General features: G+C 44.1%; 1 protein-coding gene across 2 annotated transcripts in view; it reads left to right on the top strand.

The window, feature by feature from the left end:
* MCPH1 (microcephalin 1) overlaps positions 1 to 9,294 on the top strand; it is a 228,826-nt gene extending 219,532 nt beyond the window's left edge. For both annotated transcript variants that reach the window (XM_027122536.1, XM_027122537.1), the window contains one exon: positions 8,967 to 9,294. The gene's annotated coding sequence lies outside the window, so the exon portion shown is untranslated. The remainder of the gene's footprint in view (positions 1 to 8,966) is intronic.
* The last annotated feature ends 6,957 nt before the right edge of the window (positions 9,295 to 16,251 follow it).

The following is a 16,251-nucleotide window of genomic DNA, read 5'->3' as shown; positions in this document are numbered from 1 at the left end:
TTGGTAAAGACGTATTATGTTTTGAAGCACTTTCCAGTACTCTGGTTTCCTCCACACGCCCACAGAGTATAGTTCCCATCTTACACATTAAGAGACGAAGACCCTGGGGTCTGAGGTACCCGCTGGCGTGGCGGGGCCCATGGGCATCCATCGCAGGTCAGCGGCCTGAGCTGTAACCATTTTTCACTCTTTTTATCCCCACTGGTCTTATCACTGCAGGTTGGTTTGGCCTTTCTCATAGGCACGTTTCCAGTCTCGGGCGCCCTTTTATTGTCTGGGCTACATTCAAGTGATAAAACATACATTTTATACTGTTGTGGGAACATAATGTAATAGTCTCAACAGCCTTGCCAAAAAAAAAAAAAAAAGTCTTGCCTCGGCATGACTTTCTTATAACTTATAAAAAAGCATTTGATTTGAATGTCTCCCCATGTCAGTGTTCTCAGGGAAGAATCGCTGATAGCGCGTGGGCCTCGTGCACACTGGCAGGATGGCCGTCTCCACTGAGGGCTGACACGAGACTGGCTCAGACCCACGCACTCTGAACAGGGCGTTTGTTACAGCCCCAGGCCCTAGGGTTTCCTGATCACGGAGACACCGTCAGGGATCTGAGGAGCATCTCGTCTGTGTTCCAGGTTTGCGCTGTTGTTGCATGTTAGGTTTACGGTGTTCATCACTAACTGCCTAAGTGATGGAGCTCGTGCTGTGGACTGAGCTGGTCCCCACAGAGGCCTGTGCTGAAGTCCTAAATCCCACACCTTAGGCTGCGACTGTGTGTGGAGACAAGGCCCCTAAAGAGGTGACTAAAGTGGAATGAGGTCCTAAGTGTGGCCCTGATCTATGTGGACCGATGACCTTATAAGGGGAAGAGACACTAGGGATGTGTGCACAGAGGAAAGACCTCGTGAGGACAGAGAAGGAGCGAGGCCTCGGGAGAAACCCACCCGGCTGACGACCGTGAGAAAATAATGTCTGTTGTTCAAGCCACACGATGGCAGCGTTTGGTGATGGCAGCCCCATCAGAGTGAAGCTGCTCGAAATGAATTCTGAGATGATCGACAGGAAACGACTCCTTCTGGAGATGAGGAAAGTGAGGAATCTGAATTCCTGGGCCAGAGCCACGTGGTGAATTGCAGACCCAGAGTTCCTGGTTGCCCACCTCCCAGCCGAGAGTCTGCGTTTGTAAAGAGTCAGATCTCGTGCAGCTCGGTCACCGCACCTTCTCCTCACTCGTGCACCCACCACCGCGGTGGTTCTCAAACCGCGCGGGACGGACCCTGACACCCCACACGCTGGGCTGAGCTCAGCGTGTCCACGTCAAAGCACAGGCACAAGAAGCTTTCCCCGATTTGCAGGAAGAGGGAAAGTCATCAGATTAAATTATCTCATTTTACTTTTTGACTCAATTTTTCTTAAACTGTGGCGCTTGAAGATGAATATGTAGCAAGAAGTTAATACAGAGGGATGTAGGAGAAAGAAAGAATAAAGAGAACATCAAACATTAACAAAATTGAAGCGAAGAGAAAAATCTGTTCTTTGGGTGGGGGGGAGAGGAAAACAAAATCAAAATTCTAGAAACAGTGAAAAAGAAGAGAGTCCAATGAACAAAACTAACAATGAAATTGGGGCTACAACCACACATTCAGTAAGGATAGCTAAAAATCGTGAGCTCATGATGAGTAACTTTATGCCAGTAAATTTAAAAATAGGCAAGATGGATAATTTCTAGAAAAATGTTACCAAAATCGATTCAAGAAATAGAAAATCTAAACAGTTTCAACCATTAAAAAAAAAAATGAATTGTAATCTGAAGGACGCGCCTCACCACCCGACACGAAAGTCGCCTGCAGAGTGATGGCAGCCAGATGGCACACTGGGAAGCTCCAGGCCCTTGTCTCCCCACAGAAACGTGGAAGAAACGAGCAGAAGCCGTCAGAACCAACTTTTCAGGAGCTCTGGGAAAAAAATCAAAGCTTTACGGCCACCAGGCAAACGCCCAGCCAAGCAAAGCCATGTTTACAGCAGCAGGAAAGTCCTGTGCCATTTACTCACCCCGACAGTCTTGGTTTCCCAGTTCCCCTCCCTGAACAGAGACCTTATTTGCTCTCATCTGCCTGGGAGACCTGAAGGACTGACTCACCCGTCTCTGTCTCAAGTGACTTGGACACATGCAAGAAAAAAGGTGACCACCGCTCTTAAAAGCTACTTGGAAATAATAGTGGTTAATATCCGAAAGCTATAAAGAACTCTTACAACTCAACAATAAAAAAACCTGAGTACAAAACGGGCAAAGGAGTTGATTAGACCTTTCTCCAGTGACGACATCAGCACATGAAAAGATGGTCGGCATCACTGATCATTAGAGAAATGCATATCAAAACCACAGCTATTATTAAAACAAACCGTGGAGAGAGTGGAATCTCGTGTACTGTTGGCAGGAATGTAAAACGACAGTTCCTCAAAAAATTAAAAAAAAACAAACTACCCTATGACCTAGTAATTCCAATTCTAGATACATATCCGAAAGATTTGAAAGCAGGGACTCAAATATTTACACGCCCGTGTTTACAGCAGTATCGTTCACAACAGCTAAGAGGCAGAAGCAACCAAGTGTCCATTAACAGATGAATGGATAACAAAATGGGATACATACATACAGTAGAATACTATCCAGCCCTACAAAGGAAAGCTGTTCTTAAACCTGCAACATTAACGAACCTTGAAAACATTATGTTAAAGTGAAGCCAGTCACAAAAGGACAGGTACTGTATGATTCCACTTCTATGAGTTACCTAGAACAGGCAGATTCATAGAGAAATTATAACAGAAGGTAATCACGTCTAAGGTGGGGGGAGGGGAATGGGGAGTTATTGGTTAATGGGCACAGAGATCGTGTTTGGGATTTGTATGATTCCACTTTTGTGAGTTACCTAGAACAGGCAAATTCATCGAGAAATTATAACAGGGTAATCGCGTCTAAGGTGGGGGGAGGGGAATGGGGAGTTATTGCTTAATGGGCACAGAGATCGTGTTTGGGATTATGAGAAAGTTCTGGAAATGAGCGGTCATGGTTGCACAGCATTGTGAATGTACTTAATGCCACTGAATTGTACACTTAAAATGGCTTAAATGGTAAATTTTAGGTTATGACTGTTTTACCACAAGAAAATCGTTTTTAAGACGCCTCCCCCTAGATAGTTTTAACAGTAAATTTTACCAAACATTACACATTACTGCATAGAAAAGCTGTTCACCTCATTTTACGAGGCTAGCCCAAACTCGTTTGTGAATATGGATATAAAAATCCCAAATAGGGCTTCCCTGGTGGCGCAGTGGTTGAGAGTCCGCCTGCCAATGCAGGGGACGCGGGTTCGTGCCCCGGTCCGGGAAGATCCCACATGCCGCGGAGCGGCTGGGCCCGTGAGCCACGGCCGCTGGGCCTGCGCGTCCGGAGCCTGTGCTCCGTGACGGGAGGGGCCACAACGTTGAGAGAACCGCGTACCGCAGGAAAAAAAAAAAAATCCCAAATAAAATATTTACAGATTAAATTTAGCAGTGTGTTAAGAAACATATAGTCAGGTAGGGTTTAACCAAAGAATGTAGAAATAAATATCATTCAATCTTTTTTCCTAATCCATTGATTTTTCTCAGTAGATGTTAAAAAGCATTAGAGAAAATGCAGTACCCACTTATGATAAAAACAAAAAACACTTCATCAGCTAGGAATAAGAGCACTTTCTTCACACAGTGAAGGGTATCTATAAAAAACCTACAACATATATTTAACAGTGAAAATCTTAGTTTAAGGTTTAAGTTAGGTACAAAGTACATATGGCTATCAACCCTTGTGTCTCAGCAGCGTTCTAGAGTTCCTAGTCAAGGGGATAAAATAAGAAACACAAACGAAGGATCAGAATTAGAAAGGAAGGGAAAAATCATTTTATTTGCCTACGATATAGTTGTGTATCTAGAAAAATCTAAGAGAATCGTTGTAACCAATTCAGCAAGATTGGTCTTTATTTATGATCCACTTACTAAAATCATTAGTATTCCGATGCCCAGTAGTAAATGTAACAAATATAGTGAACTCAAAGCTAGCCCTGTCGTATCATTTCACTCATGTTTTCTGGGTGGAAAGGAAAAGTTGGCATGCTAGGAATAAACTAGATTGTCTTGTCTAAGACACAGTGCAAATTCGCGCTGTACCCTTGGAAAAGTATCAGATATGTGAAAGTCTCCAGCCCAATATCAGAGCAGAAAAAAAATGCTGAGAACTGCTCTTTCCTTCAGATATTCCGCATGGCATCAGGTCATTCATTCATTTACGCAGTATTTCTTGAGCTTCTCTCAAAAGGGTACAGCCCTTTTCCCGTGGGACTTACATTCTAAAGATGGGCATTTCTTTTTAATCCCGACGGTGATAAATGCTATGAAGAAAACAGGGTATGAGTATGGAGAGAGACATTGAGGTGGGCTCCTTACCGAGGAGCTGTGTTTGAGCTGAGCTCTGAATGTGGTCCAGAGGGATGAGCTCACGTGGCGCTAAGGGAACAGTTAGGGTCAAGGATGAGAGGTGGGCAGAGGCAGTGGGTCTAGAGCACAGAGCGATGGGGCGGGGGGGGAAGCAGCAGAGCCTGGACCACACAAGGCCCGGTGGACAGTAGTTAGAGGTGTGGTTTTTGTTCTAAGAATAAATAGAAGTCAAAGGATTTTAAGAAGGGGAAATGGGCTCTAAGACATATTTTTAAATAGAAGCAGAGAGAGTGATCTTAGGCTCTTGCAGTGACTCAAGTGATAAATGATGGTGGTTAGGACCAGGGTACTATCGATGGAGGTGGTGTGAAGCTGTTTAATATGTTAAATAAAAACTCTGGAGCCAATTGCACTTGCTGGCAGATTGGACACTGTGCTGTGTTAGGAAAGAGAATAGAAGATGAGTCCTGGACTTGGGTTCTAAGCCCCCGGGAGAACGGTAAGGATCCGTGAAGAAGCAGAGAAGGGACTGGTTTATTCAGAAGAGGAATCAACGTGCAGAGGGAGACAGACTTGCTCGGTGTGGGTCCAGAGAGAAGTACGGGCCGGGCTCAGCATCAGAAAGGACTTCAGGAACATTTGGCGTCTGCTGGGGGACCCTCGCTCTGCAGAGTAGTAGAGGTGACCCCTTATGCGTGGATATCTGGCTAAACAGATACTGAGGTTTCCCAGCCCTAAAATTCATAGCTCATTTTGGTAAGTCAAGATAAAGCTCCCAGCAGCACCCTGAGGGTCCCCAAACTCTGCACAAGGACCGTTAGCCACGTCCGGCTGTTGGCAATTAGAGTCTTAGTTCAATAAAGTGACTTGCCTGTCCCACTATTAAAAAAAAGAAAAAAAAAAGCATTGGTGGCATGTTGATTCCACATCCCAAGCACACAGAATCATGGCCAGTGAACTTTAACGTGTGCAGATACGTGTGCCAAGACCCGCTGAATAACTCTGTTCAAAAAACAAACAAACAAAACCTGGGTTTTTTTCTTTCCAATTTAAATTTCATGGGAGCTGCTTGTGTACTATTTGTCTCCCTTTCCACTGGCTGGGACGGGCACTGCTCTAACATCTGTCTTGTGGTCATGTTTTATGGGGTGTTTGAGGATCGTGCACCTGACATGACACTGGAATCTGGGGACGTGGCTGTCTTCAGATGCCAAATGAACTTGGATAGAAACCACTCTCCGTGCGTGTGTTTACAGCAGGGAACTTGGAGCCGAGAGGGGCTCCCTGGACACAGCTGTCCTGGCTCTCAGCTATTACTCAGTCCTCAAGTGTTCTCCTGGTCCCACTCTGCACAGCACCGTGCGCAGGGGGTTAATTCCTCAGGCAGCACCATCGAAGAGGTGGGAGGGGCCAGCCACAGGCTTTGTTGTAGCTTCTGTTTTATCTGAATTTAAAACGGGACCCTTCTCCAGCCAGTCTTTTTTCCCCACCACGATGGATGGATGGATGGATGGATGGATGGATGGATGGATGGATGGATGGATGGATGGATGGTGTACAGTGACGCTTGATTTCATGGTCAAAGAATTCAAACAATAGAGAAATACACAAAGACCCAAAATCTTACTACCCTTCCCTAAAGTAACGACACTAAAGATTGAACTGTGTGTTTCAGATTTAACACGTATTTACATAGAAATAAATGTATATAAACATATGCATTGAGGGTTTGTTTTCTATAAAAGGAGGATCACATATCGTTCATGAGTTTTTATCCCAACTCTGTGTTTAGAAGATCCTTCCATTTTAACACAAACAGTAACCTCATCCTTTTTAACCATTGGAGGTGCTGTGACTAATTTACACACTCCTTACAATTAGACATTTGGGGTTATTTCCACTGCTTCTGCTTCTGTAAATTCTGTGTGTGTGTGTGTGTGTGTGTGTGTGTGTGTGTGTTCTAATTGGAATGATTTGAATTCAATTTTAAGAGACTGTCTTGAGCTATAATTAGTGTGGCCCAGTCCCAGGCGGGAGTATTTCTGTAAAAGGGATTCGTAGAAGAGGAATTACTGAGCCCTAGGGTTGTGTGTACCTTAAACCTTGATCCACACAGCTGTACCAGCTTACAGTCTTACTAACAGTACCTGGATAGTCCCGTTCCCCAGACCCTCACCAGTACCAGACTTTACCCATATTTTCAGTATTTGGTGATCTCATTACTTACTGTATATGCCGTAATTACTCAGTTACTCGTGAGCACGAGTACCTAGAGGGGGGATTCATAGGTCATGAACGGCCAGTTCTCATCTCTTGCCTGTTTTTACATTGGGCTGTTTCTCTTTTCCACATTGTTTTACAGCATATTTGTATAGTATGAACTGTAACCTTTTGTGATAAATATAAGATCCTCTCTGTCTCTTATGTTTGTTTATGGTGTTTTCTATGGGTTTTAATTTTTTTTTTTTTTTTTTTTTTGTGGTATGCGGGCCTCTCACTGCTGTGGTCTCTCCCGTTGTGGAGCACAGGCTCCGGATGCGCAGGCTCAGCGGCCATGGCTCACGGGCCCAGCCGCTCTGCGGCATGTGGGATTCTTCCCGGACCGGGGCACGAACCCGTGTCCCCTGCATCAGCAGGCGGACTCCCAACCACTGCGCCACCAGGGAAGCCCTAATTTTTAATTATTATTCTGGATGGAATCAAATACCTCCGTTTCTCCACAGCACCTACACTGAGGTTTCACTTAGGAAGGTTTCCCTACCCTGAATTTTAAACTCATCTCCTGTCTCTATTAATACTTTCATAGTTTTTTAATGTTTAGAGCATTAATCCATCTGTAATGCAGTCATTGTGGGATATGAGGGATCATCCCATCTCTTTAATAACTTAGCTATTCTCCACTGATTTTTAATGCTCCCTTGAATCAGCTCTTAAACTCCCACATATGCACGGGTGGGTTTCTGGAGTTTGTTCTCTTCCACTGATCTATTTATCTATTCTGTGCTAATTACCTGTTTTACTACCGTAATTTTATAGTATGTTTCACTATCTAGTATGTCAAATTCTCTCGCATTCTTCTTTTTCAATTGTCTTCCCGTGCATTTTTCCCCCATATGAACTTCAGAAGAAGCATGTCAAGTTTTTTTTTAAACAAACATTTGGAATTTGGGGATTATATTGGATTTTTAGATTAATTAAGAAAAAGCATCATCCTTTTGGCAGTCTTCTCTGGCTTTCGAAAATGACATCCTGTCAGAAATCTAAATGTAAAAATTGAATCAACAGGTTTTTTAAAACCTGGAAGAAAATATGGCTGAATTATTTTATAACCAGGTATAGGGAAGCCTTTCTACCTGTGATTCAAAATCCAAATGCAATAAAAGATTGATGTAATTTGAATATATAAATAAACGTTTGCATAAGAAAAGTCGAAAGGCAAGCAACAAACAGAAAATATATGCAACACAAATCGTGAATAAAGGACTAATAACATTAAAATGTAAATCATAATAATACTTCAGTGTTGTAGAGAGAGTTAAGTGGTATGCTGGGTATCAGTAATAACTGTTAAGGTTCTATTGTATGTATTATTAATTATAATTATATAATGTATATAATATATATAGCAAACATTAATGATCCTCTGACATTCAGCTACCAGGTCAGACCGCCTTGTGGAAGTGCATTTGTAGTGGGAGGGCTGTGATTAAATTCTGGGGCACTGGCTTGAGCTATAACTAAGATAAGCTATTTTTTAAATTTTATTCATAAAAGAAACCCATTTTTTCTGCTTTGTATCTCACAACCGCCAAAGCTTTCCATGTCCCATTGCTCGTCACCCTGACTTCTTCAGGTCCTTCAAATATACAGTCATTGTTCACCCTCTGGATAATAATACTAATCAATAAGTTAACTTTAATTTGTCAGTCGGTCAGCACCGACAGTCCACTGCACACCTCTCTCATTCTAACAGCAGCAGAAGGGCCGGAAGCAGTCAGCCGTCCGGCATTAAGGGTAAAAGGCCTGCCTGGAGGCGGCTGCAGGCACAGCTGTGTTGGCCTCTTCCCCTGCACCTGTGGCTCATCCTGGGCCAGGGCCCTTCATGGGATTTTCATGATTTACCTCTGCCTTGTACCAAAGAGTACTTGCTGTAGCTGAGATTAGAATTTGGATCTCCCACATCGTGGACTGGGCAGACTTTCCTGTCTACTAGAACGTTCTGCCATGAAGGGCATGCCCTGTGTGTGCTACATCTAATAGGATACGTGACGACTGAGCCTTTGAGATGTGGCTGGTGTGACTGAGGAACTGAATCATTGATGTGATTTTGCTTCATTTTAAATAGCCACATGTGCCATATGGACCTGTGGACATACGGACCGTGCTGCCCAGGACCACTGACGATTTTACATATGATTTGCTTATCTGTGATGAGTTTGTCGTCTTACCACATGCTGGCCATTGTCAGTGCTAACCTGCTTCTCTTCCTCTAGATTCAGTCACTCAGCACAAGGTCTTTGCCTCAGAGAACCACCCGCTGCTGCCGTGAAGGAGACACCGCTCAACCCGTGGCTGCTGCTAACAGCCCGCCCCGGCGTCCTCAGACGCTCAAGTGAGGGGAGGGGTGGACGCAGGAAGGATGCCTTTCTCCACCGTCACGTCTGCCGCCTGTGTGTGTTGTGGTTTTCACATGAAGAAAGCTCCTTTGTGTGGCTTTCTGATACCTGAGTGTGTGTCTCAGAGGAGCACTGACCCGCCCTGTTGGGCCTTTTCTATTAAAGCCAGTCTGTGTGTCCTAGTTATGATCATAATTGAGAGGTCCCAGAATGGAAATTACATTGTTCTATTACCGAGAACAAAGAGCCCCCTGACCTTCTACGTTTCTTTATTAACGTATCATCTACCCGGTGTGAAGGATGTTGGTCCGTTATCACCTTATGTACCTGAGATTCTTCTCAATAGTGAGGACAGGTGTGAGGAGCCGCAATTAATGATAATTAGCGCCATCAAAGTAGCCCCGCTTCTGCAAGCTTGGTTTCTGGTGAGGAGAGCCTCACCCACAGGAGACCAGGGCCTCTGCAGGCCACCGGGATGCTCGCCATCCCCTGCAGGAAACGGGCATTCGGGCCAAATCGTACCCACGCTGGCCGGTCACCTTGTGTAGGAGAGAGATGCTAAATCCCAGCAGGGCCGAAGGTGCCAGTTAGACGCCCTCGTGGTACTGTTCCCTCCGTGTTGTTTATCTGTCACTCATCTCAGCTGCTCTTTCTACCTCAAATAAATGTCAAGTCCCTCAGCAAATACGAGGGATCAACTTCTAGAATAACCCTCCTAGAAGGGCAGTAACGATGCACGTGGAAATAATGAAGGGTTTCCTCTTGGTGTTAATATAACGTATACCCCAAGTCCCCTCATAATACTCCTGCCTCAACAACGTTGAGCCTCAGTGCAGCTCGGCAGGCCGGAGGCCTTCCTCCCACCTTGTGAATCCCGTGTCACTACACCCACTGCCTCCTGGGCTTGGCGACTCGGAGGCTCAGGTATCAATACTATGGCAGAGCTCCCATCGCACCCAAAGTTCCCGAGGCAGCTGACAAAACTGTGCTGACTCCCGGTGGAGGCAAGCCACAAAGAACTCCATCCCACGGCCACATCAGCCAGAGTGCCACCCAGGTCACATGTCCACCCAGGCCTGCATCCTCACAGCTAAGATTCCTGATGCCAGCCTGCCAGGAGCCACTGAAGATTCTCTCTCTAAAAGCTAATCTCTTATGAGCACACTGATTTGTGCCTGGCTTTAAGCATTTTATATGTGGTACCTCATTTAATCCTGCCAACAAGCCTAAAAGTTAGTTACTAGAGATTTGCAACCCCTTACCCAAAACACATACAGCTAAAAGTGTCTCAGAATTCTGAACTTTTTTTTTTTTTTTAATTTTGAAAGGTATGTGGCTCTCACCACTTCTATTCAACATTATATCAGAGATTCTACTGAGAGAAGAAGGCCAGGAAAGGAATTAAGGGCATACAGACTGGAAATGAAGAAGTAAAACTATTCTCAGATCACATGATACTATATGTAGAAAATTATAAGGAATTAAAGAAAAAAGTAGATTAAGCATGTTTAGCAAGATTACAGAATACAAAATCTATATACAAAGCTAACTGAATTGTGTTTCTATATACTATCAATAAACAATTCAAAAATAGAATTAAGAATACAATTCCAGTTACAATATCATGTAAAAATAAACTAAATAGGAATAAATTTAACAAAAGAAGTATAAGATCTGTATACTTAACAAAACATTTCTGAGAGAAATTAAAGTTCTAAATAAATGGAGAAATATACCAAGTTTATGGATTAGAAGACTCAATAAGATGGCTGTTTTCCTCGAATTGATCTACAAATTCAATGTAATCATCAAAATACCAGGTAGATGTTTTTATAGACCTTGAAAAGCTGATGCTAAAATGTATATGAAAATGCAAAGAACCCCTAGTAGAAAAAAGTAATTTCTTTAGAAAAAGAAAGTTGGGGGATTTATACTACCTGATTTCAAAACTTATTGGCATAGAGGTAGACTACAGATCAAGGGAAGAGAATAGAGACTCTAGGTATAAATCATATTTATGGTCAAGTTGATTTCAAAAAAGGTGCCAAGTCAATTCAATGCAGCAGGATAAAACAGAACAAAAAACAGAAAGAAGCACACTTACATCCTTATCACACTTACGTCCTTACCTCACACACACAAAGAAAATGCACAGGGATCCCTACCTCACACCATACACAAAAGTTAACTCAAATGGACCAGAAACCTAACTTAGGGTTTCTCAACCTCAGCACTATTGGCATTTTTGGACCAGATAATTCTGTGCTGCAGGGGCTGTCCTGGGCATCATACTATGTTTAGCACCATCGCTGGCCTCTATCTATTAGATGCCACTAGTACACCTCACCCAGTTGCGACAGTCCAGACTGTCTTCAGATACCCCCAAATTTCCCCTGGAGAGCAGAACCGTTCCCAGCTGAGAACCACTGACCTAAAATTATAAAATGTCTAGAAGAAAACATAGCAAGAAATCTTCTGAAAGGTCAAAGATTTTTTTAGGTAGGACACTAAAGGCACAATTCCTAAAAACATAAATTGGACCTCAAAGTTTTAAAAAGTTTTGCTGTTCAAAAGAAACCATTAAGAAACTTAAAAGACAAGTCAGAGACCAGGAAAAATATTTGTGAAGCATATAGCTGATGAACTGTATCCAGACTATGTAAAGAACTTTTATTCATTAACAAGAAGATAAAGAATGGGCAAAAGACATTTCACACAAAAACATATAGAAATGATTAGTAAGCACATGAAAAGATGCTCAACATTATTAGTCATTAGAGAAACGCAAAGTAAGAACACAAGGAGATGCTACTACGCACCCTCGGGCACGGCTGCAGCCGACAGTTCTGACAACACAAGAGTTGACCAGCATGTGGAGAATCTAGGACTCCCATGCACTGCTGGTGTGGCTGCATCATTTTGCAGTTTGGTTTAAAAACGAAACAGACGCTTGCCATATGACGCAGCAACTTCACTCCTAGGTATGTACCCAAGAGAAATGAAAATGTGCCTGCACGAGGACTTGGACGCAAATGTTCACAGCAACGTTATTCACACCAGCCAAAAGCTAGAAGCAGTCCATCAGCTGATAAATGGATACCCAAAATGTGCTATACCCATACCATGGATTGCTCCTCAGCAATAAAAGGGAGCAAACAACTGATACAGGCAACATCCTGGACCAACCCCAAGAAGCCAGACACAAAAGACTACATATCGTATGATTCCATTTGGACAAAATTTCTAGAGGAGATAAAATTATAGAGACAAACAGATCACTGGTTTCCTGCTGCTGGGGGTAGAAGTGGGAATAGACAGCAGACATTTTGGAGTGTTGGAGATAGTCTAAAACTCGATTGTGATTTTAGTTGTAAAACTGTATACATTTACTAAAATCGTTGAACAGTACACTTGCCATGGGTAAATTTTTATGGTGCATGCATGAATTATACACCAATAAATTAAAAAAAAAAAACTATGTGGCAACCTTGGAGCTGTGCTTCTCGGATCCCACTTTAAGAAAGAATCTTCTAGGACTTCCCTGGCGGCGCAGTGGTTAAGAATCCGCCTGCCAATGCAGGGGACACGGGTTCGAGCCCTGGTCTGGGAAGATCCCACATGCCGTGGAGCAACTAAGCCCGTGCACCACAACTACTGAGCCTGCGCTCTAGAGCCCACAAGCCACAACTACTGAGCCCATGAGCCTAGAGCCTGTGCTCCGCAACAAGAGAAGCCACCGCAATGAGAAGCCTGTGCACCGCAATGAAGAGTAGTAGCCCCCTTTGGCCACAACTAGAGAAAAGCCCACGTGCAGCAGCAAAGACTCAGTGCAGCCAAAAATAAATAATTTTTTATAAAAAAAGAAAATCTTCTGCTCAGCTGGAATGAATACAGTTAGCTGAGGGCTGTTAGTGCCTTGAAGATCCACCTCAGGGCTTCCCTGGTGGCGCAATGGTTGAGAGTCCACCTGCCGATGCAGGGGACACGGGTTCGTGCCCCGGTCCGGGAAGATCCCACATGCCGCGGAGCGGCTGGGCCCGTGAGCCATGGCCGCTGAGCCTGCGCATGCGGAGCCTGTGCTCCGCAACGGGAGAGGCCTCAACAGTGAGAGGCCCGCGTACCGCAAAAAAAAAAAAAAATCCACCTCAGTTTTCAAGCCAAGGCCACTCTCTTCCTGGGTGGTCATCCCCGGGCAAGAATCGGGCCCAGCGGGCATCAGGGGCTTGGCCAATTCTGCTAATATAAGACCCCTGACAGGCACCCGGGCTCCAGAACCTCCGTCCCCACCTGCAGTGTCTGAGGCGTCTCCTCCATCGTCTCTTCCTTCCTCCTGTCCTGTCACAGCTGCGTCCGCAAGCGCTGCTTGAGAATCCTGCTTCCTCCCGTTTTTATTTTTCTCGGGAGTTACTCCCAACAAACCTCTTGCTCTCTTAACTCCCATCAGTGTCAGCTACCCGAGGCCCCCCCACCCCCACCAGCAAGGACTGGGATGCATGTGACCCCCCCCCAGGCACTCAGGGGCAGCAACCTGCAACCTCACATTTCCTCCGTGACACACACCACAGGAGTGGGACACAGAAAACTATTGAGCATCTCGTGTGTTCGGGTCAGATTTTGTTTGCCTGTAATTCAAAAAACCCCTCTATTTTAGTGCCTTTGGATTTGGGAATTGTGGATTAGGGACTGTGGGACTTGTATTCTTATCTGTGGACACTCTGCTTTTTGGCGATATTACAGCACCAGTGGATGGAAGGACTGGGGTTTGAACACGGAGTCCCTACATGGGACTGCAAGCTCGTCAGGCTTAACTGCAGCTCTGAGAATGTCCAATGGACTGGTAATGATGGATTTTTAAAACGTTTACTAATGCCTACCACGTGCAGGTAACTACCCTCATGAAACACAGGTCCTTAAACTCAATCAACGTGTTTCCAAGAAGCTGTAATTAGCGGTTGTTTTCAGCCTTTGTTAAATGGCAAAACCCTTTAAGTGAGGTTGCATGAAAGTTGAAATAGATACATCAAGTGGCAACAGAACTGCTCCAGTTAAAGAGTGGGGAGGGAAGAGAGGGTTCCAGATCCTTGCCCAAAGATCCATTCCTTCGTCCCCATGGGATCACCTCCGCAGTGCCTCTGTGGGTACTTATGGGCTCATCTCAGAGCCACTACATCTGGTCCAATCCTCCCCTTCACTTGCAGAGAAGCTGACACCTTCAACGTCATTCAACTAATGAGCAGTAATCCTACAAAAACCATCTAAAATCGGAACTCCCCACTCACAACAGCACAAACTGAAATTGTCTATGAGCAAGGGACAGCCTTGATCAAACTCAGAAAACTGCTTTGAAAGGCAAACAGCACTGAAAAGTAGAGTCACAAGTGAGACTTCATTTGATGTCAGTTAAAGCTGCTTTGTGTCATGCCGGCCACTCCCATTATCTTGTACACCCAGTGCCATATTTTTTAATAAAACATTTTTCACCATGCGTTACATTAAATACTATTGTCCTCTCATGTGTTTAGAAATGCCATTTAGGGCATTAAAAGATTTAATTTCTAGATAGTTACTTACAGTCATGCCGCCTTGTAATTGTGTTTGAAAAGCGTATGAGAAAATCCTGAGCTGGCTTCTCGAACTTTAACGCGAATTTGAATCATCTGGGGATATTGTTAAAGGTAGATTCTGATTCAGTAGATCTGGGTGGGGCCCGAAACACTACATTTGTGACAAGCTGCCAGATGATGTCATGGAAGCTGCTTGAATTGCAAGGATTTGGAATACTCAGAGGGATAACTTTACATACCATTTAGTTCTGTACAGGAATTAATGATTTGGAGATTTTAATATCTTTTTTAAAGCAAATTGCTGCTTCTAGCTGTGTGTTGCAAATACGTTATAAAATTCGACCAAGGTATTTCTTTGAAAATGCTTAGGGCAGTGACTCTCAACCCTGACAGAACACCAGAATCACCTGAGGGGGGTTAAAAATACACAAACACCAAGGATTCTGATTTAACTTGTCTGGGTATCCATATATTTGGGTTGGGGGGGCGGTATTTGTCTGTTTAGTTCTGTGCAGTTTTTTGTTTCGTTTAATTTTTGAATTTTATTTTTTTTATACAGCAGGTTCTTATTAGTCATCAGTTTTATACACATCAGTGTATACATGTCAATCCCAATCGCCCAATTCATCACACCACCATCCCCACCCCCACCCCCGCGGTTTTCTCCCCTTGGTGTCCATACGTTTGTTCTCTACATCTGTGTCTCAACTTCTGCCCTGCACACTGGTTTTATCACGTGTGAGGTTCATGTATCAACCACCACAGTGAAGATAGAGACCACCTCCATCACGATGATCCCTCGCAACCACATTCCCCTTTGTAACCACACCTACTTACCCTGCTTCCTTACCTCCTGGCAACCAGTAATCTGTTTTCCATTTCTATAACTTTGTCCTTTCAGGAATGTTATGTAAATGGAATGGAATGTTATGTAAATGGAATCATACACTATGTATCCTTTGGCATTGGCTTTTATCCCTCAGCATAATTCTCTGATAACTCATCTACCTGTGTGTATCAATAGTTGGTTAACTTTTTATTGTTGAGCAGTACCCCATGGCATGTTTACTTAACTATTAAACTATCCCAAGTTTACTTAACTATTCACCCCTTGAAGAGGGTGAAGACATGCCCCAGGCCAGTGTGATGTTCATTTATCAACTTGACTGGATCATGTGATACCCAGATATTTGGTCAAACATCATTCTGGGTGTGTCCATGAGGATGTACCTGGGTGAAATTAACATTTGCATCGGTAGACTGAGTAAAGCAGGTTGCCCTCCCCACCGTGGGTGGGCCTCATCCAATCAGTTGAAGGCCTGGCTAGAACAAAAAGACTGAACCTCCTTAATAAGGCGGATCTCCTCCTGCCTGACTGCCTTGAACTGAGACATCCATCTCTTCCTGCCTTTGGACTCAAACTGAAACATCGTCTCTGCTTGGGTCTCGAGCCTGCAGGCGTTCAGACTGGAGCTCACGCCACCAGCTCCCCTGGGTCTACAGCCTGCCAAGTGTGGATCTTGACTCTCCATCCTCCATCAGCACACAAGCCAATTCCTTACAATAAATGTCTCCTATTGGTTCTGTGTCTCTGGAGG

This window comes from Aethalodelphis obliquidens, unplaced genomic scaffold (assembly GCF_003676395.1).
Source record: "Aethalodelphis obliquidens isolate GAN/ISIS:26980383/991018 unplaced genomic scaffold, ASM367639v1 scaffold25, whole genome shotgun sequence".
Classification (NCBI taxonomy): domain Eukaryota; kingdom Metazoa; phylum Chordata; class Mammalia; order Artiodactyla; family Delphinidae; genus Aethalodelphis; species Aethalodelphis obliquidens.
Note: the sequence above shows the minus strand (reverse complement) of the source record. Positions and strands in the feature narration are given on the sequence as shown.